The 25822-nt window shown below is 40.3% G+C and overlaps 1 long non-coding RNA gene across 1 annotated transcript; it reads left to right on the top strand.

Annotated features, from left to right (window-relative positions):
• Positions 1-10606: 10606 nt before the first annotated feature.
• Positions 10607-18439, top strand: LOC310754376. The gene is made up of 3 exons (XR_014543777.1): positions 10607-11401; positions 17400-17556; positions 18240-18439. It is a non-coding gene; the product is annotated as an uncharacterized lncRNA (long non-coding RNA).
• Positions 18440-25822: the final 7383 nt, after the last annotated feature.

Below are 25822 nucleotides of genomic sequence, written 5' to 3'. Positions count from 1 at the left end.
CAATTCCCCAAGCACAATCTGCTTTAAAAACAGCAGCAGTAGTTGGAGAGCTTGCTGAGCAAAATGTTTATTGTTTTCTTCCTCTTTTCCTCTGCGCTAGCAGTCAGTAATAACTGAGTGTGAACCTCCTCACCTTTTGGCACTTTAAATATAACTTAATGGCAAAGTCACACTTCTTACTTTCAATTCATGGCAGCTTTCCACTCTTCCCACTTTCCCAAAGGTAAAAGGCTGTTTCCCCTTTGCTGCTTACAGCAGGGCTGTGGAAACATTTCCATCCTATGGACCACATTCCTTCATGAACAACATTCAGGGGTGTGTGTGTATGTGCTTGTTAGTGCTGCATGGGGTCAGATGTAAAAGCAGCCAGACTCCTAGCTATGCCCAGTAGGCTACACCTGAGGCATGCAAAAGTCAGAGGTTTCTACACCAAGGACGGATCTACACTTGCCGTTTATAACATTAAAATGTGTTATTTAAATGCAACACCAGAGGCCGCTGCAGAGCAGCGAGCCACTGACAAAAGGAAACTGCCCTTGAACCATACAGAATGTTCAATTTAATAATGTTTAGAAGATCAATGTAGATTCAGGTCAACAAAGACCAGTTAATTTCATAGAGGTTTCCACAAGGCTGAATCAGAATATTTATATTTCTCACCCACCCTAGTTACTTTTTTCATCTTTGCAGTGACATGGTAAATAATGGTTTAGAACTAAACTGGGTTGAAAGTGAATCCCAGTGGTGGGGTCACATGGTTTGCAAACATGTTAAATTTCACATCATTTTCTTAACGCTGTTTTGGAGAAGATGATGATAATTCAAAGAACTAAAGGCAGCACTGGAAATATTTTGGTGGCAAAGGTTGTAATTAAAATGTTCTCATATGTTTGGAAATTGCCAATGTTTTGAAGCAAAGCTCAAAGGCATCTTTTTGTTGATTGAGCCCTTTCTCTTGGTGTGTTTGGGAATTCTGAATCCATTTTCAATTTAAACTCAATTATCTGATTGAGCTAAAAGTACACATTGAACTCCAGTATGAAATTGTCAAGATTTAGGAATATGAAGGGAAGTTGTACAGAGCTCTATTTTTCAAAAGACATCTGGCTCCTTCTTCATATCTATCCCCTTACATATCCAAAATGTAGAAACCAACTTCCTGTCTCCTACTTTTTTTTAACAAGAAAAAAAATTACTATTTTGACCTGGATAATCAATGTCATTTAATTAAGAGAGCCACTATGAATTTAACAAAGGACATTTCTTGGCTCCAAAACATTTCCCTGAATTACTGAATGCTAGTGTAAAGGGGGGAAATCATTTCTGTATCCTTTTAACATTTTATTACCTTCACTGTATTTATTCATCTGTCTGCTGACTTACCACCCAGAAGTCAAAATAGAATTACTGGCTCTATACTATTGCAGCTGAAGTATATTTTAATTGTATGACATGTCAGCTTGGTCTCTGGTTTCTAAATTATGTCCTGTGCCTAGGATAATGATCACACAGCTGGGCATTTAAAAGTGTGTGTGTGTGTGTTGGGAGGTAGCTTTTTCCAGGACTTAGTAGGTATGGTGGGGTATCATCAATACAAACTTGCTCCAGCTATTTAATTATAGAGGGGCTGAGAGTTTTTAATAATCCATGCTATCTAATCTTCTTCCCTGCAGTTGGGGAGCCAGATGGTCCTTAACTCACACCTTTTTCTCTTTGCTTTCTCCCCACTCTCATGGCAATTATAGGTTTTTATCTATAAACTTAGAACTGGAGATTAGCCAAATTGCCAGCATTTGGAAGTCACAATCTTTACTTCCTGCAATATTCAGCACTTTGCTGGGAATCGAAGCACTGAAAGACTTTACCTATCTCCTATCTGTGATACCCCCATCTTTTTAATCTATTGCTATGTTAGGGTATATACATTTCCTGCCTCCATACTTGAGTGTAGTTATTGCCAAAAGATAATTCTGTTGCTAGAAAAGGTAGTATGAGCAAACACATTTGAGGAGATTGGCCATTATTCTCTGCAAGAACAAGACAAAGTCCTTTAGCCACTAGATCAGAATGGGGAACCTGAGGCACTTTAGGTGTCCATCTACCTTCAGCTCCAGCAAGCATGGCTGGTGGTGAGGGGTGAGGGGAGTTGTAGCCCAGCGGCATAGGGGAGACCTCAGTGCTCTCTCTCACTCTCTCTCTCTCTCTCACACACACACAGATAATACAAGGGCTGTGTGCATGTGGTCCTAAACAATTTTTCACCCATGTGATTTCAAGCTCTGCATCAAGAAAAGCTAAATTTTGTGGTATGTTTTTAGATCTGGTTCTTGGCAAGCTGGGAGAAAGGATACTTGGTGAAGGTAAGCAAGTTGGAGGAAAAGCTGATGTGCAGCTAGGAATATATATCCTTAGATCAACCTTCCCTAAACTTGTGGCAACCCCATGTTTAGGACTCAACTCCCAAGAGCACCAGCAAGGGATGGGGGAATCTGTTGATTTTGGTTTCTCTCAGTATCTTATTTTTCCAATCTTAAGTTCATTTTTCCACATTATAACATCTGTTTCCAAATTCTTATTTGAAAAGTCCTCTTGAAAATTCATCATTTTTATTGTGAATTTCTCTTAATATGGACATTGTGTATGTAATTCTGTTTAATGCACACATATCAGTAAAGCAATTCCCCTTACCCTAATATGATGTAGTGACACATGCATTTATATACATACTTTACCCGTGTGTGTGTGTGTCTGTGTGTGTGTGTGTATTGCGCAGAGAGAGAAAGAAAGAGAGACAGATTACTTGGCATTACAAATTTGGAGAAGTGCAATTTCCAAAAGGATGGCTGTGTTTCATTTTGGATATTGGTTAAGAAAGTGCAAATCAGATAGGTTTGCCTTTAGATGTGAAATGAATCTAATTTCTCCTTGATCTCTAGCACCACCTAAGCTCAGGAATGATCAGGGATAATGGGCACTGTAGAGTCTAAAACATATGAAGGACAGTATTGCAGAAAGGTGCCCTAGATGTTTTAATAAGAACGTGCCTTTCCCGTAACTACATAAATGGTGAGAGGCTGGATTGATTTCCCCCACTCACCCTTTAATTTAGAGCGTTCAACAGAGGGTTGCTGCCAAGAAAACAGTATTTTTAAAACTCTCTGATAGAGAAACTGGGTCTAAATATAACCTAATTTCACGCTCTTGTGCAATGTTTTTTAGCTGAATGAATTATGGTGTTGTGCTGTTTTGAAGACAATTGCTTCTGTAATTTGCAAGCGTTATGGTCCATATTAAATCCACATTTGGGAGTGGATATATAAGTTATCGACACAATTGGGCTTAACAGGTCTTATTGCAGAAGGTTAATACATCTTATGGAGTTGTTAATGTTTAGGCTATGGTGAGTGCTGAAAACCAGCTACATTTTTTCCATTCATTTTGGCACCCACAAATGAGGCGGCATGTTCCGTGGGTGATACTACCATTCTACAAAGTAAGGTTGCTACCCCAGTCAGTAAATACTGGAAGTAGGAAGGCAGCAGTGGCAGCTCCCTGGGCCATTTCTCCTGAGCTTCCCTAGATGCCCCCATTTTTCTTAGTGGCAGTGTTTTGCTGGCCAGGGATGGATGGCTGTATTGTCTAGCTGTCTTCTTCCAGTGCATCACAAACAGCACTGCTGGGGAAAGTTCCTAACTGGTCAAGCAAACAAAGAGGGAAGCCCTATCTGCCCTATACATTTAAAGCAACATCATAATACTTTACAGAGCCATGGCTTTCCCCCAGGAATCTTGGGAACTGTACTTTGTTAAGAGTGCTAATAGCTGTTACTCCCTTCACAGAGCTGCAATCTCCAGAGTTCCCTGGTAAGAGGGGTTGACGACTGTTAAACCCTTTTGAGAACTGTAGCTCTGTGAAGGGAATCAGGGTCTCCTTTCAGCACCAATAAACTACAACTTCCAGGGTTCTTTGAGGGAAAACCACGACTCTTTAATGTCGTATGATACCGCTTTAAATATATAGCGTAGATGGGTCCGCAGTCAGATGCAATCAGCAATAAGATCCACAAATATGAAAATATATTTGCAATGTACTTGAAATAACAAACATAAAAATAGGACAGTGGACAATAATACTTGGCTTTAAATTAGCAATTATCAGTCTTCTTGTGGTTCTAGCTGATTTACTGGATTCTGAGAGAGAATTTACTGATTTACTGGATTCTATACAAATCATTTTTCCTCTTTAATACTTCCCAGTTCTTTTAGTTTGTTTCATATCCACCATTTACTTTCAGACTGGCCTTACAAAAATCTCACCTATCTTTCTCTAAGAAGCAGTCACACCAGAGCTCAAAGACCAGCAAACATTGCTCTGCTCATGCTGACAGCCACTGCAGCATTTGTTTGAGTGGGCTGTGAGCTGGCAGCAGGCAGAGAAGACGCTGGGCAAGATTAAAGTGTACAGAAATGAGTGTAGCATGCACCTCCTAAGGCAGCTTATTGCTATCTGATATGGTGGACACTCTCTCGTCAACAGTTTTGAAAAAGATGGCCAAGACCTATATCTGCAAGACATATTCTCCTTTGCCTTGGGGCCCCTAAAAATGCTGGAGGCATTTTAAAGTTATGCAGAATGCTTATTAAAGGCAGGGGAAAGGAAATTCTGCCTAGTTTGATAATCAGCCTGATAATCAGTTGAATGTAAAGTTGAATGATGTCACAATAGTAAGGAAACATGAATGTTATTATTAATAATAAACATGAATAATAATAGTAATCTGACTGGGTGCTCCAGCTACTCTGCAGTGCGTAGGAAATGCTCTGAACTGTATTAATCGTAATTGCTGTGTATAAGTTTGTCTGCAGAGTATGAAGTTACCTTGTCAAGCCTGTCCCATCAGGGGATCAAATGGGAAGGCAAGATTCATTGGTGATATGATGATTGTCACATAGGCAAAGTTTGCAGCTAAGAATGATGTTCCTCTAACTTTGTGGTTGAAATTCATGTGACAAAAATCTATTTCTAGTTTAGTCTTGCTTTCAAATGGTTGGTTGTATCTGTTGTTTTTAGTTTTTATCCTCTCTCTCTAATTTATTTATATTGTGAACTGCCTTGCTGGGCTGGGCTATGAATGTTTGGCATCTAAATTCTTTAATTAATCAATCAATCAATACACAATTGCCTTTACCATGGTAAAATGGATCTTGGCATATTTTCTTCCTCATTGTAATAAAAAAAAATTAACAACCATTTAGTTAGATGCATGGGTTAACTGATTGTGGATTATGGTCAACAGAAAAATATATCTAGATATAATTTGGATCTGTGAGAATGGCTCCATGGGGGAGGATGGAACCCAAGCAACTGCAAACATTTTACAAAAACTCATTTCCTAGAAGTAGATCTCAATGGGAGTTGAGCCAACAGAAAAAATGTATTTCATAATAGGCAACGCATTTGATATATGTTTTAAACATCTATGAAAATGGCATTGCTACATTTCTAATTGAACCATTTGTAATGCACAGGAAGGAAAGGTAGACTTCATTCCTTCATTTGAAGCAGCCACTGCATTTGTAGTTAAATTTATCTGCCTAATTGCATTTCCTTGTCACATGTATATGCGGGTTAGGTCTGCAATTTTTCTCTAGAAGATGCACCATTTAGAAGTCAAGTAACTTAATTTGCAAGCTAAGGTTTGCCATCTGCCAGATCTGGGTATGTAAATAAATAAATAAATAAACGTGGACATTGGATTAACACAAACATAATAAGTGTAAGAATTTCTCATGTTTTCTCCTTAATTTAGAGCTGTTTTTCCCCCTGGGAGAAAAATAAACCATTAAAATCTGTCTAAACACAGAAGACATTATACCCTACTGCTGCCCATCTGATGCTGCTATAGTTTGTATCTGAAGTCAGTGGAACCTTGCAGATGCACATGTTTCTGAATAAAAGTGGAGAGCTGATGCTTCTGACATTATGTTTAGGGATGGGGGACCTTCCTCAGACTGGGGACTGCTTTCTTTCTTGAGGAAACCTATTGGGACCTTATGCCAGGGGTGGGTAGGTCCAGAAGGATGGAGCCACGTACATGATTCCTACTTTTTATTGTAGTCTACTTTCCAGCCTGCAGAAGTTAGAAGTCTCCACACTCACACAAACCCATCTCTACATAGGCAATGAAGGAGAGAGGTCAAGGATCAAGGCAAAAGCACTAAAGGATGATGCACAGCAGGACTGTTGAGGATTGCATTCCTGGGGACTGAGGAAGAGTCCCAAAGTCCAAATAGAGAAGCCTCATTTGGCCATGTTACATAGTGTGCAATAGTGGTTTTTTTATGCAGTGGAGAATGTTTCCCTTCTGAACTATTTCTGCTACTATTACTACTAATAAAGCCAGAACCAAGAAAGAGTATGTGCTAACTAGGCAACCTGTAGAGCAGAACCTGTAGAGCAGTTGTCATGTTGCCTTATTTCAGCAGTTTCGCCCTTGAAAGATTTGACTGCAAAATCAACTTGTTAACTAGTTTTGTCACTCTGGGTGTCAAAACTGATTCCTGAGGCAGCAATGTTTTTTTGATGGAGGAGAACCCTGACACTTATGGCTGGTATCATGTCAAATAACTGTTCGCTAAAAATGCAAAGGGTCATGTATGAAATGGTTCCTTAAGATTCCTTTTGTGCACACCTGAAGGTCTCTTTGGTAATATCTGATCATGTACCACTGTGGGCTAGTTGGCATCTTGTGCAAATCAAGATTGACAGTTGCTCATGATTCCATTGCTGAAAAGGGATTGTGTCATTGCCCAACCACATTACCCAATTTTATGGTCTTTGTGCGCAGCATAACATGGGCTTAATTGTCTTCGTGAGTAAGCAAACTTGTATCTTACCATTTTAGACTGCATGCAACCCAGGCATGGAGTCTTATCCATTGTTACCCAGTAAACCATGACAGGCTGTTAGAAGTTATTTTTCTGATGAAAACAAAACCATGTAATTTTTGGCCTGAAACATTATAGTGCAATATTGTTCTTCATTCAGCTTGTCCTAGACGCATCTTTAATTTCCCTCCACTCTAACAGTTATAAGAGAGAGAGTTGAACATGAGCTTTCCTTGTGGCATCAACTCAATGCTCAAAGTCTATTTTAAGCGTTTGGAATTGAAGGGATTTATTTGTGTGTGTGTTTTTAATTATAAACCTGGCAGCTTAACATGGCCTTGGGGACTTTTCCTTTATTAAATGAACATCCTCCTAAACAGACATAGCTGACTTCCTTGTCTTCCTAGGCTCACTCCTTTAAAAATATGAAATCCAAGGTTGAGCTTTCCTTGAATACATGTTCTTTGTTCCATCGCTTATATTGAAAAACCATGCCACAATCTAGCCAGCTTTACAATAGAAGCAAATATCTCACTGGTGATAAAAATGTCATTTCTATTACAAAGTTTTTTTTAAAAAAGAACACACATTATTATTTTAATCTAAAAGCATTTAGTCAAGGAACCTCTTGATCCAGTGGAGACCATACTGTTCAGTAGTCCAGTCATTTTTTATTTTTTTTTTACAGTTTATAGCCAATGGCTATTACTCACAAAAAAGTAATATAAAAAATAATGGTAAATATATAAATTTACAGAAATGCAAGTTGCCAAAAAGAGAGAGAGAGTAAAGTTCAGCAATTATTTTAAATTTTAAAAAATCCACCTGGCAGTAAAAAAAAAGTAGTTTGTAACTTTTCTTATTGTTAGTACATATAAGTGAACCTGCAGGAATCAAACTTGTCCAAATCAGCCAGCAACCATCTTATTTTCAAATTGTCTGGCTGACTTAGATAATTATGAAATGAATAGAGGAATCTGCCCCTAGGTGACAAGAAGCCACATGATCTACTGCACAATGTTTTCCATCAGGCCTGATCCACACTGACAAATATGGTCACATATTGTCCTATGAAAGAATTTATTGCACAGATATTCTGGGATCACTGCTGGAAATCTAAGCAACACACAGCTTCCATAGTGTTTTTAGTGGATGTAGCACTGGTTTCTGAATAGTAAGAGATAACTCATCACAGCAGTAGCCTTTAGCCTTTCAGACCAAGGGAATGCCTTAAACTTTGCCAGTTACTGAAAATCAGGTGGGCAGAGTGATGATGCACTCAGTTTCTGCTTGCGTTTTTTCCACAGGCATCTGATTGGTCACTATGAGAACAGGATGTTGGATTAGACTTCAAGGTTTCCAAAACTTGGGTCTCCAGCTCTTTTTGAACCACAGTTCCCATCATCCCTGACCACTGGCCCTGATAGCTAGGAATGATGGGAGTTGTAGTCCAAAAATAGCTGGTGACCCCAATTTGAGAAACGCTGGATTAGATGGATAAATTGGCCTGGTCCTGCAGGACTCTATTTATATTCTTATGGGTTAAAATCTATGCAAAATTAGGTTCACCCATGCAGTGCCCTCCTGATGTTGTTGGACTACAACTCCCACCACCCCTTATTGTCCAAAATTACCCTAAACATATATTTAGAAATTTCTGAAAACATCCCCTAAATCATTAGTGTGAAATTTCACACTAATGAAAATTAGTGTGTCACATGAATCATGCAAATGTGACCTAAGACTTCCAGGCACATTTGAACCCTAGAAATTCAGATGTAGTCCCTGCTTCACTTTATGCAGACTTTGAAAACAACAACAACAACAACAACACACCATTGGACTATACCCAACTATGTTATACTTCAAGTAGACCCACTGAAATTATTGGACCTATAGTCATTGTACCAATTACAATGTCTCTTCTCCGAGTTGCACTAACATTGAATATAACCCAGTGTGATTAATTGTTTAACATATTAATATCCTAGTTACATTAGTGATTCATGTCTTTTTTATATCAAGTTGCTCTGGAGAGTGAGTTGAGGAGGGAGATTAAATGGATATGAAGCTAATTGGTCTTTTCTGTGGGGAAGGGGTAAATGCACAGCGAGTGTATGTGCATATATCAAAAAGAATAATACTGTAATTGAAACTCTGTCATAGATTAAAATAGGCTTCCACCCACTTTCTCTCTTTTAGTTGAAGTTATATATTTGATCTGATCCTGGATAATTTTATTGGGCAAAGCCCGTGTACGTGTTAGAAATATTTACTAAGAAAGAATTACTATATGGGTGTCTTCAGTGTGACTGTAGTGAATTCAAGAGATGGCCTCTATTTGTTTGATTTTGTGCAGGGTGGGATATCTATTTCAGATTAGATATTCTCCACACACCAGGTACTGTTAGACCTTTCAGTGATTCCTGAAGAAGAGGGGACGAAAAGGCTATGTACACCTCTGTCCTCTGAAAAATTGCCAGAATATCTCCTGGGACAGCAACTTTAATCAACTAATTGGTTGAGCCTACAATCCTATCCATTTTCACATGGAATCAAAACCCCACAGAACTTACTAGGACTTACTCCAGAGTAGATACGCATAAGACTCTGCCATAGATTGATCAGCTGAAAAACAGCAATTTTGAATCAATTGAAAAACTTCATTGATTGGGTGAAAATATACTGTATTTTTCCATGTATAACATGCCCCCTTGTATAAGATGCCCCCTGTTTTGGGGACTCAAAATTAAGAAAATGGGGGGATTCCCCAAAGTTGTTTAGTTTTTGGGGGGGAGAGTTGCTGAGCTTTTTTTGTGGGGGTGGCCCACAGTTGTTGAGCTCTTTTTAGGGGGGAATGCCGAAAATCGCTCACCCGCAAGACCGATAATGCCTCTCGCACGCCTCACAAAAGCTACCTGTCCCCTCGCCAACAAAGGCAGCAAATCACCTGCCCAATTGCTGTAGTGACAGCCAATCAACACCAACCCTTTGCCACAGCCACCAATAACAATCTACCACTCACAGCAGCAAACAATCCCACATCCCCACATTGCACAATCCATGTATAATACAACCCCCAATTTTAAAGATGATATCTGAATAAAAAAAACTAGTCTTATACACGGAAAAATTCGGTACTTGCAAAAATACTTCATTACAGTAGCCCTTAACACCCTCTGCTTATGACAGTAATTTGCTTTAAACTCTTTTTAATTTGTATTTTTACATTGCTTTTGTGGGAATGTTCAGGGATGCAGGAGAGGATATATTGTTTAATGATATCCTTCCTAACTTGCGTTAGCAAGTTCTATATCTTAGCAGAGTAACATCCCCCTTTAAACACACAGCGGTTTACTTGTTTCAGTCTCATCTGAGTCTCTCAGTATAAGATTCCTGGTAAGATCCCATCCTGCCCCTCTTAAAAAGAATAGACACGAGAGTCTTATTAAAGTCAATATAAAAGTAGTTTACTCACATTCATTCAGTTCACAGTTGTATCCCTGAAGGCAGTCTTAGGTTACAAAACTATATACACATGTGGAACTATCCCATAAGGGAGTTAGTTCCTAAGTGACTGCAAACAGGCAGTCAATTCCGCTAACATGTAGAAGAGCAAAAATAGAGAAGAGACAAAGGAAGGAGCTGTGCTCCCTTGCCCAGGTTAGGCCTCTCTCTCACACACACACAGGCCTCTAGTCACATGCAAAGGAAGTTTTGTCACAGCTCAGGAGGAAACAGGAAGTTAGACTCCTGGCTGGTACAAAGCATCCACGTCCACTCTAGGAATGTTGTACTTGACTGCTATGTGTTTCACATCCCACAGCTTCACCTTCCATCCCTTATAGTTAAGGGAGTGTAAGAAATAAAACAACAACAACAACAAATGTATACCATCTTAGAATAGATATTTTTCCTTTTCACACACACAGAAGAAAACAACTCCTTTAGAAGAAGCCCATGTGGTTGTCTAGCCTATAATTGTTTTATAAATTAAGAATTAGCAGCTGGATGAGTGACTGTGTGGAATTTTGCTGTGTAGGATTTTGATAGGAAGGGAACTGACAATCCCCTCTCCCAATTTTCCAGCTGAAATCACTCCCGGGAAGTTGCTTTTTTCCTGTGCATGTGCCATTGCAGCAAGCTGTGTGTTCAGGGTCAAAGAGCGCTATGGGCAAGACAGTCTTTGTAGGAAAACTGTAGGGTGATAAGGAAGGGACGGAGTTCTACCCCATATCCTATGGGCCAAAGGAGGATCTGGGGCCCCTACAGGTTTTGGTTTTTGTTTTATTTTAAAAAGAGCCTGGACTGTTTTGCAGCCTTTTCAGACACAGGAGCGATCTTTAATCTAAACAGGCATTTGGGGATTTATTTCTTCATCTTTTATTGTATTTTTCTGTGGTGGTAGTGCTGTTGTTGCAGACCACCTTAGATCAGGCCATGGCCCAGTAAATAGGTCCTGACCCACCAGCTGAAGACCAGCGTGCTACAAGGCAGGCTTCCATCATCTAAAAGCAAGTATTGTTTCTATCTCCTTCTTCTTTTTGCTATAAAAGTATTGATTTTACTCACGTAGTAAAAGATCGTTTAGAGAAGTAGTTCTCTCCCCCCCACACACACCTCTGTTCGAGGTTCCTTGGAAACTTATCAGGGGTTCTGAATTAGAAGGTCAGTAATGGTGGACAGGCTTCCTTTAAATTGCTATTGATTTTCCCTCTCAACATTTGGCTGCTTGGGATTTTTGCATGTTTTGATGTTTGTAAAAGCACTGAGAAAAGTTGGTAAAAATACGGGCGTAGGAAGCTGCCTAATATTGAGTCAGTTAATTGGTCTACATTAACGTGCAGTATACAGTGGTACCTCGGGTTACAGACGCTTCAGGTTACAGACTCTGCTAACCCAGAAATAGTGCTTCAGGTTAAGAACTTTGCTTCAGGATGAGAACAGAAATTGTGCTCTGGCAGCACGGCAGCAGCAGGAGGCCCCATTAGCTAAAGTGGTGCTTCAGGTTAAGAACAGTTTCAGGTTAAGTACGGACCTCCGGAATGAATTAAGTACTTAACCCGAGGTACCACTGTATATCCAGGTTTTTAGACAGGGGTGTCTCCCAGCCCTACTGAGGAAGCCAGGGATGGAACCTGAGACCTTCCACATGCAAAGCAGATGCTCTACTATTGATCTAGAGAAGATAACATATTTTATTCCTCAGTAATTTAACCCATCATGATGAAAGCCAGTGTGGCTTAATGGTTAAAGTGTTGGACCACGACCTGGAAGACCAAGGTTCGAATCCCCACTCTGCCAAGATGCTCACTGGGTGACCTTGGGCCAGTCAACATCTCTTAGCCTAACCTGCCTGACATGTTTATTGTGAGGATGAAATGGGTAGGAGGAGAACCAAGTACAGCACCTTAAGCTCATTGGAAGATAAAGTTGGTATATAATTGTGATAAATAAACCAATAATAACTACTGGCAACATTTATTTAATAAAAGTATTTCCAGGGTGGAAATACAATTCAAACCAAGAATAAAACAAAGAGCAAAACATAATGCAGAATTCAATTAGAAATAAAATCAACCATGGATGCAGAAATGTTAGTGTCCAAAGGGGGGTCTTACCTATAGGTCAGTGGTGTCCAAACTTTTTTCAAAAAGGGCCAGATTTGATGAAGTGAAGGGCTGTGAGGGCCGACCAAAGTTGTTGACCTTTTTTTTAGGATTGCCGGGTGCTGGGCTCTCAGAGGTGCCAGGCCAAGAGTCTGGGGCCTGAGAGCTGAGTCTGGGGAAGAGCCTGCCTATCGGTTGGAGCGCCGTGGTGGGCTCTTCTGCTGCTCTGTGCCATGAGTTTAGGGGCGACCAAGCCAGCGAGACACTGAGGCAGCTGACTAGCTCCACCCTCCTATGTGCCTGGGACTGGGCAACTGGGGGGGGGGAGGGGATTTTTGCATCCCGGGTCTGCATATGCTTAAGACAGCCCTGAGTGTCCAACTCAACTTGCTCCTCCTGGACAAAGAAGTGTTTCTTCACTCGCTGGTGAAATGACTGATAAGGCTCGCATCAGAGTTGAGGATCCTCCAAATTTAAGGAGCAACCCCAGATAAATTTATTCTGTATTTTCTGCATCTGGCTGACTGCACCTGCTGCACCACAGCCATAATGATTTTGCTCAAGAGAGATCAGACACAATTGTCCTTATTTAAGACCAATGTTTGAACAAGGAAGCTGCTCTCAGTAGCATTAACATCCAGCTTTTTAAGCAGATTTTTAAACTATTATCTCAATCTTGATTCAAAAAAAGAAAAAACTTTTAACAGAAGACTTCTGCTTCGTAGAACAAAACAAAACAAAACATTAAAACAGGGGTGGGGGACCTCCAGCCCTCCAGAAAGTGTTAGACTACAATTCCCATCATCCTGAACCATTGGCTGTGCTTGCTCGGGCTGATGGGACCAACAACATCTGGAGGTCCACAGCATGCTCCAAAGTCTCATTGTCCTGCATTTCCCACACTCATTTTAATTCTGTCCCGCATGTTTGTATATGTGTGGGTTGCCATATGTCATCTTTTCCCAGGACATGTCCTCTTTTTCATGGGTAGAGTTGTCATAGCGATCCATAGCTAAAATTAGAAATTGGTAAGTGTGTCTTCATTTTTGCTCTTCAAAATATGGCAATCCTACATGTGTGAATTTGTGTGTAGAGTGGCTATGCTCACCTTTTGCCACACCCACCATTGGCATGAAGTTCCTGGAGAGCTATCCAAGGGCAAACAAATTATTCACCCCTGCTGTTAAAAAAAGAGTCTTTTACCCATGTTTTCTCTTTTTGCTGGTGGGTCTTCAATGTTTTAGATCTGTTATTGTCTGGTTTGGATTTTGTTGCAGAATCTTGGTTTTTACATATATACAGTGGTACCTTGGGTTAAGTACTTAATTCGTTCTGGAGGTCCGTTCTTAACCTGAAACTGTACTTAACCTGAAGCACCACTTTAGCTAATGGGGCCTCCTGCTACCACTGCACCGCCGGAACACAATTTCTGTTCCCATCCTGAAGCAAAGTTCTTAACCCGAGGTAATATTTCTGGGTTAGCGGAGTTGGTAACCTGAAGCGTCTGTAACCTGAAGTGTATGTAACCCGAGGTACCACTGTGTTGATGGTTTTAATGGGGACCACTACATTTAATTTTTGCTTTGGATTATTAATAGCCTAGAATTTCTTTGAAAGATGTGTGGGATGTACTTTTCATTATTAAAAAGTTAAATAGACCTCACTCCTTGCCCCAACGAATTAATTTTCATTGAGGGAAATAACCTCTGGATTTAAGAATACTTCTTTACACTTAAATAAATACCCTCAGATCCACTGAATGGACACCTGGAAGGAGACTTTGATTTTCCCAAAAATTGGAAAGCACAGATCCCTCATAATTTGAAAAGTTTTTCAGCCATTGCTCATTAAAGTTTGCATTTCGCCCCCTTCAGTACTACATATCCTAATTTGTGAGAAATCTTCAGTCTCCTCCAAAGATCGCAGGCACTTCACCTTTAAAATCCAGAAAGACATTTTCAAAGGACAAGAGAGAAATATTTTTCTCTGAAGGAAGACAACGAGATAACTGTGATATACATATGCACATGCTTATACATACAAATATATCTCCTAGCTCTCTGTTTCCAAGCCAAATAGCTACACTTCCTCTCCTTTATTGTAAAAAATAACTTGGGCAGAGTTTTCTTTCCCAGACCATAAATATACACTGTGTGTATTGCTCAATTTTATAAATGACTAACAAGTGCGGTTGAAAAATAATTTCTTTCCTGCACAGTGACCAGTTTGTTTTGGCCTGACGTGATGAATAGCTTTCTTATAACACACTTCTTTACCCACACAACACCCCCCCCACTCCAGTTGCAGGGAAGATTTAGAAGTCTGCTGATTAAAGATGGTAGTGCAGCCGAGCTGGTATTTTCACAGAAGAAACGGAAGCGAGCATTGTATAAAAATGTAATAGGGGAGGATCTCTTAAAGGACTGTTGTGGGAATCGAGGGTTATATGATTACTCTTGCTTCACATAAAAACTAGTCTGAGGATTTATTTTTGCCTGACCGCTGGGGCTTTGAAGTTTCTGAAAAATGTTATTTTATACATTGGGCGAACAAATGCCCTTGTAGCAGAAATAAATCACCTCTTTGTACAGAACAATCATACATATATTTGGCTACAAGCACCTCGTTTCCTGAGTAATTGTGAACAGTCTGGCAAGCGTTGAAACTTTCCTTAGGCTGAGCTGAAGTAAAATAAGCCTTGTGCCTTTGTTATGGGAGTTTGGTAGCTCTAAGGCACAGCTTGACACTCTTTGGAATGTCTTGTTTTCAAATACTACTATTATTACTATTATTATTATTATATGCATGGTGTTGTATACATACTAATGAAGGCAGGGATAAACTAGACTTGCTGACATGTAACAGTCAACACAGGTGCAATCTGTCTGTATACATGCACAAGTGTTTATGTGAAAGAATGTACACTTTTTGATTTGTACAGCTCAGTTGTTGTGTACATATTGTGTACACTGGTTGAATGTTACATGTGAACAACTGTATGGGTGTACAGCTCAACCATCTGTGCACACAGGTACATAGATTGTGCGCTTGTTGAATGTAATGTGTGGACAGCCCTACGTGAATAACTACAACACTATCTGTGTTGCTGGAGTGAAAGTATGACCCATACTTAGACTGAAAGCAGCTGGAAGAACAAAGATATCTAGAGGTTAGCAAAAGGGCTTCCCTCACTCACAGTTCTATTTGCCCCTTTTGGTGAGTCATGGGATCAGAGGTTCTACCCCCTCCTTGATTTCCAACTACTATGGTGGGTGAGGAATGATGTCTGAATCCTACAGCAGAAGCTAGGGTGAGGTTAGACAGGCCAAAGGACTCATCTCTAAAAAAGCATTCCCCCTTACAGCGCATGAGATGCAGGTCTCATTGAGTTGAATGGGCCCAACTCTCAGATAAACTTTGTTTAGGACTGAAGCCTGAATCACTCTCACAAAAGAGAATGATTGTTTTTGTGTTGATGTTTGTTTGTTAATTATTTTTATCAAAAATAATTGCAAAAAGTAATTGCTGCTCAATTAATGGGGGGGGGAGGGCTTTTGAGTCAATGAGAAAGTTCTTAAATGACCAATGTTTGATCAATTGAATACATATAACATTTTTTAAAATTATTATTCTACCACTTTCTTTGGAACAATGTTTATTAATTTATTAAACTTACTGCCCCAAGAGGCTCTCAAGGTGGCTTACAAAGAATATCAAAATGGAAATCTCATTCAAATCTGGAATCAGGAGGAGAAATAACATGGTGTCAGGATTGTTTAGGTGGTATTTTCTGACTTTATTCTTCATCTTGCACGGTGCTGCCCATTGACCTCTACCTAGTAGGCAGAAGAGCTTACTGATATCTTCTGAGGCAGAGGAGTGGGGCTAAGCAGCTGGAAGCTACTCAACCCATGATAGAGGCAAAGAAAATAAATATTCAGATCTGAGATGTTCTCTCATTCAGTTGTTGTTTCTTGGGTCACTGGACCAATATTAATAGCAAGAAAGTCCCCTTCAGAGCTCTTGTTGCTAGCCCAACACTGAGAAAGGATTGTTCATTTAGCCACAAGAATAAAGGTCAAATCACTTGGGAAACAGCTAAGTGGCCAATTTCCCTGGAAATATAGCTGTAGGACAGGGTTGATGAGCTAAAAAGAAATGAGTTAATCATGAAAATTATCTTTCTTTTAATTTAAAGGAAGATGAAAATTATAATGGACAGTGTGGTAATTTTATCCATCACTTGAAGGCTATTATAACTTTTTCATGCATTTGCAATTTACCCCCAAAAAGGACATGATTCTTTTGTGGTTTCCTTTTATTCAGATGAAACTTTGAGAAACTGTGTAAGAGTTATAAAATGGAGCTTTTAGCAAGTTTTCTTCCTAATTTGCTAAATGCAAATTGACTTTTAAAATATATCGCTTAAACATATCCTATATTTCTTCTGTCATGGAACTTGGGCTCTTACACAAATTCCTAAACCGGTGGTTTCCAATTCTTTTGTACCCATGGGCATCTTTGCAAAGCCAGAGAAACCACTGTGGGCACCACACAGGCACCACAACAAATCACAAACTATTTTACTGGATGCAATAGGATGCTTCTTTCCAGACTTTCAGTGTGGGAGAGGACCATGTGGGGTCCATTGAAAGCCTCTGTGGTCACACAGAATCATAGAATTGTAGAGCCAGAATGGACCTTGAGGGTCATCTAGCGCAACACCCTGCCATACAAGAATCTCAACCAAAGCATCCATGACAGATGGCCATCCAGCCTCTGCTTAAAAAGCTACAAGGAAGGAGAGCCCACAACCTCCCAAGGGAGACCATCCCACTGTTGAACATCTCTTACCACAAAATGTTCTTTCTAACGTTTAGTCAGACTCTCTTGTAACTTGCAGGTACCCTGCTGGTGACCCTTGTCCTTGGCAATCTCCAGGCACTGACCCAGCCCTCTTTGCCTTCAGTAAGGTGGCTGCACCATCTGGCTTCAGACTACATAGCCCTGAGAATACTGGCTAATGAAAGCTGTGTGCACTCCAGGCTTTGGAAAGAAAGGTAGGTTATAAATTTAACAAATAACTAAGCTCTGCACTAAACCAAAGAAACAACTATTTGCACAAAGATTGCCACAGTTCTGCACCCAAATAAGGAGAATTCTAAAACCCACAAGCAGGACAGAAGGGAAATTGTTTTATTTTATTGAGTGTAAATAACTGAGGCATTACTGGGGTAAGGGCACTCTCTTTCTCTATATGCCACCTTGGACTTTTGTCCTTGGGGTGCCCTTTAGATTAGGGAGTTGCAATGGGGTGAATACTGACCTGCTAGTGCCATTGTGCACTTGTCAGGTTCAAATATTCACAGTTCTTATAGCAAAGATGAAGAATTATTTATAATCCTTTCCTGTGGGGCCATAGGTGAAGCCTGCAAACACATCCAGGAGTGGGGAATTTCACTGCCCATGCTATATTTTTATTTGGCTAATTATGTTTGTTTGGCTGTTTGCAGATCTTCTATATTGTATTTGAATAAATGTAACTTTTTTCATTATGGTTTCCTCAGCCTTCTTTAAGGGTGTGCTGGCAAAACAACATTCATTTGTTCAAGACATTTTTTCCATCCACAAGAACAGACCTGGGATAAATAAATTCTACTTCCTATTCAAGCCTCACTGTACTGTTTGTGTTTTCCAAAGCTTATTCTTATCTAATCTCCTATCACCTGCTATCTCTGGCTAGCTGTTCAAAGCCACAGTAGTGTCAGCAAAAGGAGCAGAAATCGCTCGAATGCTTTGAGAATAAAACACAAACTGAAGAAAAAGCAGACATAAGGCAGCATGCAAGACAGAGTTAATTCTCTGCAGCCTTCAAGAAATCTTCCCCCGATAGTGTGATAATGTTTTTGGAACAGGAAATTGAAACCTTAGAGCAAGAAATAAAACAAAATAAAACAAATGATGATCAGATTCCCTTTGGTGTCTTTTCTACGTTCTGCATTCTGTGAGTTAAATCTGCAAACGTGTCTTGTTAGAGGCTGTAATGGTCAATGTTTTGGGGGCATATTGGATGTTTATTAGCATTGAAATAATGTGTGCAGTTAGAGTGGCAGACAGAATAGCAGTTGGCCAATAATAAATAAGGCTATTAAAACATGAGAGCACCCGGCTACAGTGACACCAAAGGAAAATCAATGGGTAGTTTTTCTGCTTTCAGTAACAAAAATTGACACTGCCAGATGCTAAGAGATAACCGTGTGGGGCATGCTTTTTCACGCACGCCCCACCAGTCCCCAATTGAGATTAAGAACAGAAAATGAACCAGCCTTGAAAAAAGGATGTCTCAGAGGAAATGGACGGGATATTTTGTAGTCCCCCAAGAGGAAAAGATTCAAATGATACACCAAAAGAGAATTTATTTCTAAGATGGAAAGATGCATAAATCACAGCATGGTTAAATGCATGCAGCATAGCCTGCAAGGATATTGAAGCTCACATACTGTACTTAACCTACAATGTATCAAAAGATAGCATCAGCCCATCTTTATAGTAAAGGAGTCAAGCGGGTGGATTCAGGACCTGTATATTGGGGGAACCTGGGGAAGGTTACTGTGAATCTGCTCTCTCGTGGATAATAAAGATGTGGGATATTGTGGCAATGCCTAAAACAACATCCTAAGAGAACAAAGCGAAATAATAACAAAAATATGTTATAATTTGGGAAGGCCATAGCTCAGTGATAGAGTACCTGTTCTGCTTGCTTTGCTATAATAATAATAATAATAATAATAATAATAATAATAATAATAATAATAATTTATTTATACCCTGCCCCTCTGGCTGTGTTTCCCCAGCCACTCTGAGCAGCTTCCAACAAAAAAGTAAAAACACATTAAAACATCAGTCATTAACAAAACATGAGCCACTGTAGTGGCATCCATAAATAACATTTTCCGACAATTTTTTAAAAAACAACAACAACAAATGGTCAGATGAGAAGAGGATCCTTAGGGCTTGCCTGATTGGTGGTGCCACCACTGCGGGTTGCCCAATTCTCAGAAAACCACAATAGGGACCTTCTCAGCAGTGGTTCCCCATTTGTGGAATGCCTTCCCTAGTGAGGTATGTCTGCCTCACTCATTATAAACGCTAAGGAAGAATCTTAAAACATTCTTATTTAACCAGGCATTTGGTTGCTGAAAGATCTGTTCCAGGAAACCTTGAAATTGTGAGCTATGAGAGTAAGGTGATCGTTTTCTTTTTAGTTGCTTTTCGCCTTTTTTTTTTTTAAAGGAAGTTTTGATTTTATTCTACTTTTGACTTGTTTGCTGCTTTTGGTTCCTTCATCGCATAAGTTAGAGTTGGAAGGGACCCCTAAGGGTCATCAAGTCCAACCCCTTGCAACGTAGGATTATGCTTGTGGCCTGGATGGGGATTGAACCCGCGACCTTGGCATTATCAGCACCATGCACTAACCAACTGAGCTAAGTGAATAATTTATTTAATGAAGAAATAAAATATAATGAATTTAGTAGACTACTTCTGTCATGCAGGGCGGGGGACCTGTGTCCTTTCAGTTGCTGTTGGATAATAACTCCCATCAGTCTTAATCATTGACCCTGCTGTTTGGGACTACTGGCTCTGGAGTCCAGCAAAAGCTGGAGGGCTTCTGCATCAGAGAAAGGAAATATTTGGAATACTACTGCATATGTGAAAGGATGCATCAACAGAAGTATAGTGTTCAGACCAAGGGAAGTAATAGTATCACTCACTTCTGCCTTAGTCAGGCCTCAACTGGAGTACTGTGTCCAGTACTGAACACTACGGTTTAAAAATGGCATTGATAAGTTGGAACATATGCAGAGGAAGCCAGGGTCCGGGGTCTGGAAACCAAGGCTTATGATGAATGTTTGAGGGAGTTGGATAAGTTTAACCTGGAGACTAGAGGACTGAGAGGTGATATAACAGCCATCTTCAAATATTTGAAGGGTAGTCACATGGAAGTTGGAAGTACCTTTTTTTAGTTGGTCCAGAGGGTAGAACCCAAACCAATGGATTCAGATTGCAAGAAAGAAGATTCTGACTATATTTTAGGAAGAACTTTCTGATAGTAGAGCTGTTCAACAGTGGAATGGACTTCCACAGAAGGTGGTAGACTCCCCTTCATTAGGAGGTTTTCAACAGCTGTACATCTAAACACTGGCAGAGGAACGGGGGGGGGGGAGGGCACCGCCCCCGGCGGCACAATCCCAGCGGGGTGCCATTGTGGCTGCCCCTCCTGTGCTGGGTGCCATGCCCCCGCAGGCGGCACGCCACGCCCCTGCAGGTAGCATGTCATGCCCCTGGGACATGCGCCAGCCACGCCCCCACCTGCTCTCCGCCGTCCCCCCCCCCCGAGCTTGAAGCTCCGAAACTGCACCTAAACAATTTAATCTGTGAAATAGTCCTTACCTGAATAGGTGTTATCTGAAGAGCTCTAGAAGATGGCTATGGCCATAACACATTTTGTTGTTAAATGTTTTCCACTTCTTTCTCAGAATAATGGGAGTATATGATTAGAGTGTCACTTCTAAATTGTATTACTGAGGTTACTATGGTTATACTGACATTCCCTTTCTTGAGTGTTGTACATTCTGCAGTGCAGGAAGGCGGGATGTTCACTTGCATGATTACCACGAATTAATCAGAGTGGTTAGGCCCGACCCCCTGTATCTTAACTAAGCAAGTTTCCATTTTATGAGTGCTTCATTTCTGTGACATTCCTTAAATCACCACAAATGACTTTGGAAATGCTTCCTGTCAGCGCAGTGCTCCCAAGTATCTTCTGCAGATTTCACACTTTTGCTCTGCAGACTCCTTACTCTGTTATAGACGGTGGTGGCTGCTGTTGCCTATTGGGAGTAGTGGACCAGAACGCAAGGAGACCAACAGTAGGTGAGGTCTGAGCTGATTCACAGGCACTGCAAACAAATTTTTGTTTTATCTCCATGCTCCTCCCTTCCATAAAGGCAGTGCCCTATCCTGGGCCACAGTCCTTCAAACTACTGAGACAGGTGAAAATACCAAGAAGGCCCTCTCTGCTTTTGCACCTGGGAAGGAGGTGGTCTTTCACATATTTGGGGCCTAAGTCATTTACAGCTGAGAAATAACCTGGTGGCTAATGCAGCTCTTTTAGATCAGGGGTTATATGAGTTCTAAATGCAAGCTGGCTACATCATTTTGAACCAACTGAAGTTTTTGAACCAATTTTGAACCAATTGAACCAATTGAAGTCCTCAAGGGGAACCCCATTCTGGAAGGTATCAGAGCATGGAGTACCATGACCAAGTCATAGCTGCCCAATAGGAGCTGTAACTGGTCAACAAGCCATAGGTGGAAATAGGCACTCCTAGTCACATACTCCACCTATGAGCATATCACAATTATTTCCTTATTCTACAGTTTCATTAGCATCTATCACTTTCTCTCCTTTGAAGCTAATAGAAATATGTCAATATTCTATGTCATGATTCCCTCAGCAATCTGTCTTTTAATAGCATGGTAGAGTAATTTCCACCATGCAGACAGTTAAACATCTCAGTACAGTGTGTACAAACACTCTTTCTGTATATTCTCTCTATATATGTATACCATATGAGTAAGATAGCTGGGTTCTGGGTAATATAGGCAAAATGTTCTCTTGAGGGTAATAAGCAGCCCTCGTTCCCTGTAACAATAATATGACATTAATGTATCCTTTATGACATAAATGTATAACTGATAGATTTCCCTGTGGGTCACTATGATTCTGTTACAGACATCCTTAGCATGCAAAGATAATGTAAAATTGTGTGTAAAAGGAGAGAGAAATGTTTTTCTCTCTCTTCTGTTTCCATGACAAAAAGGAGGGAGAATATTAGATTAATGGATTTGCAATTTCTTCCTCCTCCCTGCTTCCTTCTCAGAACTCACAGTAGAATTGTAGCACAGGCTGTATTCTGTACTGAAAGCACAGGCCAGTTTGCACAGGATTATTAGGGTTTGAAGTGTTCTAAGAGAGTTATCAGAAGAGATGGGGTGAACTTCTAATGAAAAGATGAGTGTCAGAGATTGTGATGGAGAAAAGAAATGCATGCCAGTACACTTAAATATGAGAAGATGCATCCCATAAGATTAGCAGGGCTAGTCTTTAGAGATGGGGTGAAATTTGATTCAGTTTGCCTGAAAGGAGAATACAAAATTCATATATTTTGAAACAATATGTGAACCGAAACACTATTCTTCAAAGTTTGCACTTTGAATTTTGCATCCTAGTTTTCCAGTCAAGTAATGTGTACCAATTATACGAATATATTGCATTATTTTTAGAGAAAATGAATTTTTAAAATGTGTATATTACTCAAAAGTGCATATGAAAATAGGCTTATCAGGAAAAATTCACACTAAAATTCTGATGAATGTTTGTGAGGACATAATCACAAACATATGGAAAAATGGAGAACTCAGTTTAAAATCGGAAAAAATGGAAAGCTTGGGAGAACTGAAATTGACAGATTTGTCCATCATACTAGTCTTATATTTTAAAAAAAACCATCTTGCATTACCTCCCTCAGTGAAGTCGTAATAAGTTCTAATGCATGTTTTTAGGGTACCGCTGGTTTCTTTGTGGTCTGTTCAAGGAACATTGAGAACTTAGAAATACAGGAAACAAAACTAATAAAGCAAAATGTTGGTTCTAACTTCAGACAGAAGGGTTGAGAACTAGTTGCCCAGTGGGGGGGGGGGGAATGATCTGGGGAATGACCTGCCTCATATGTTGGGCCAATGATGTTTTAATAGTGTGACAGAATAATCTGCTGTAGGCAGATAAATAACTTCTTATAAGAATGAAACACACACACACCATAGCAGTTTCCTCATCCTGATGAGACCTCTCTGCTATTATGATCAGTGATTATCCTGCTGCTGTTCGTTCTCCTAATTGTCTTTTACAGAGAGTTTGGTTTTAAACGTCTTATTAGTGACTTTGGACTTCTGCGTTGGAGAAAACATGACCCCTGTTCAGGCATTTATCTCTTTTTTTTTTTAAATGAGTACTGTCCTGCATAATAAGAATCTTTCTATACTTGATAGAAGAGTGGTATTTAGAGTTTAATCATGCATGTCTACTGAATGAGTCCATGGGTTTTACTCCCAAGAAAATGGGACCCCTAATGTTAAATACATTTCACTGATTATTATTATTTTTAGAAAGAAAAACAAATATAGGAGGATATTTTCACCTCTCCAATCTCACATCAGTGAGATTTGATATATCAGGGAGGCAAGCCTGTGACCTTCAGATGACCCCATTAGTCCCAGTCAGCTGGAAAATGATACATATGATAGGCTTTGTAGTCAAACAACATTGGAAGGGCCACAGACTCCCCGTACCAGTATGCTATTAAATAGCATACTATTTAAGTGAAACATCTTCTAAGCACCCTCAGCAATTTCTCAAATGCATACTCCTTCTTTGTAGGACTATTTTAGCATGTCTCCAGCCTGAGAAATTTTAGGGCATTCTATATGTAGGACATGGCAGTAGCAGACAAACAACTCTTGTTCAAGCAAAATCTCTTACTAGAAATGTTACAGCAATTTACACACACACACACACACATACAGACACACACACACACACCATATATATATGTGTATATATATGCATTTTGCTTGCTTGGTTTACATAAAAAATTCAAAGTTAGAAACCTCCTGCTTCAAAAATCTTATCCCCCACCTCCATAATTGACACTTCTGCATCACAGTTAGGTACTGTCACCAGGCCATCAATTTTCCTTACTCTTTGCTATGAAAGTTATCAAAGTAGAAATTTAGCATGGGGTGAAAGGTAGGGGGCTGAGGGGAACTGAAGATGGAAAGTGCACATTTTATCTGCATGAAGAAACGCAGCAAGGTCACATGTACCTCACTACTTATCTGGGCTGGAAGGTTCAGATTGGAGTTCTGGTTCCTTTTGGGGGGGGGAGCAGAGAATATGAAAAGCTCTGCTGGATCACATAGGCTCAACAACCCTCTTCCAGTTATTCCCCAACAACAGTTGATAATTCAGAGGCATAATGCTTGCAGGTTGAGGCACAGTGACACCATAGGTAGTGAGGCCAAGGCATGGTGAAGCTGTAATGAACACAGTATAACCATTTTGGGATAAAACAAGCCACAACTTTATTGATAACAGATGTCAGCAGGTTTTGAAATAGGCATTGTGTGTGTATCCTGTATCAATCAACCTCCTGGTGGTTGATTATTTTGGCAGGGTTAATGAAGATTAAAAATCACCCTATGAAGGTACATAAAAATCTGAGTGACCAAGACCACTATTTTGGGAGTGCTATGGCCCAGCAGCCCTCATCTGGGTGTCCAGATAGAAGCACCTCCCCCTGGATCCCCTTAATGGGATACCCTAAATATTAGATCGGGGGGCTGATGCTGTTGATCTTCTCCCCTGTCTACCTTGAATAAGGATCCAACACAATGCATTGTGACAGTTGCTGTGAGGTAGGCAAAACCTGCAGACAGGCCCAATATTGTCTAAAAGCAAATTTCTCCCTGGCCACGAATATGGTGACTGAACATTTCCATAAAAAAGTCTTACCCAAGGATGGACTTCCAGCATAAGACTTATGGTGGGACTGTTTGCAATCGTGGGTGAGCCCTAGCAGGCTAATGACATCTTCCCCCAACCTGTGCCCTGCAGCCGGTTAGTGGTTCTTTCTTTTCTATCTGGTTCTTAGGAGTATAGGAAGCTGCCTTATACTGCATCAGAACATTTGTTTATCAAGCTCAATATTGTCTGCACTGACTGGCAGGTTTCAAGCACAGACCTTCCCAGCCTTACCTGGAGATGCTGGAGGTTGAACTTATGGCATTCTGCATATGAAGGTGATGCTCTGCCACTGAGCTATGGTCCTTTCTTGAATGGCTATGATCACTTTTGTAGCCAGCCCGGGGGGCGGGGAGAATGCCCTGAGTATAAATTTGCTTTCTTAACCCACATGTCTATGTTATCCCTGATTGGCTTGGATCACTCTATGAAATAGAAAGAAACCCAGGAAGGGGGTGAAATAAATAAGGGTACAGCAACAGATGGGAGTGCAGGAGGGAATGACATAAAAAGCTGCAAAAATTGGAATATCCCCAACATCAAGGTTCCCCACCCCCAAATAATCCTGTCCTTCACTAACTCTGCCTTACCCCTGGCCCATCCAGTCCCATCTTGCTAGCCATTTTCTTTTTAAATTGTTGTTATGAAGTTCCATACTGGTCCTATTTCAGGAAAAAGTGGGA

Source organism: Podarcis filfolensis (genome assembly GCF_964270895.1).
Source record: "Podarcis filfolensis genome assembly, chromosome: Z".
Lineage (NCBI taxonomy): Eukaryota > Metazoa > Chordata > Lepidosauria > Squamata > Lacertidae > Podarcis > Podarcis filfolensis.
This window is presented reverse-complemented; position numbering and strand designations above follow the sequence as displayed.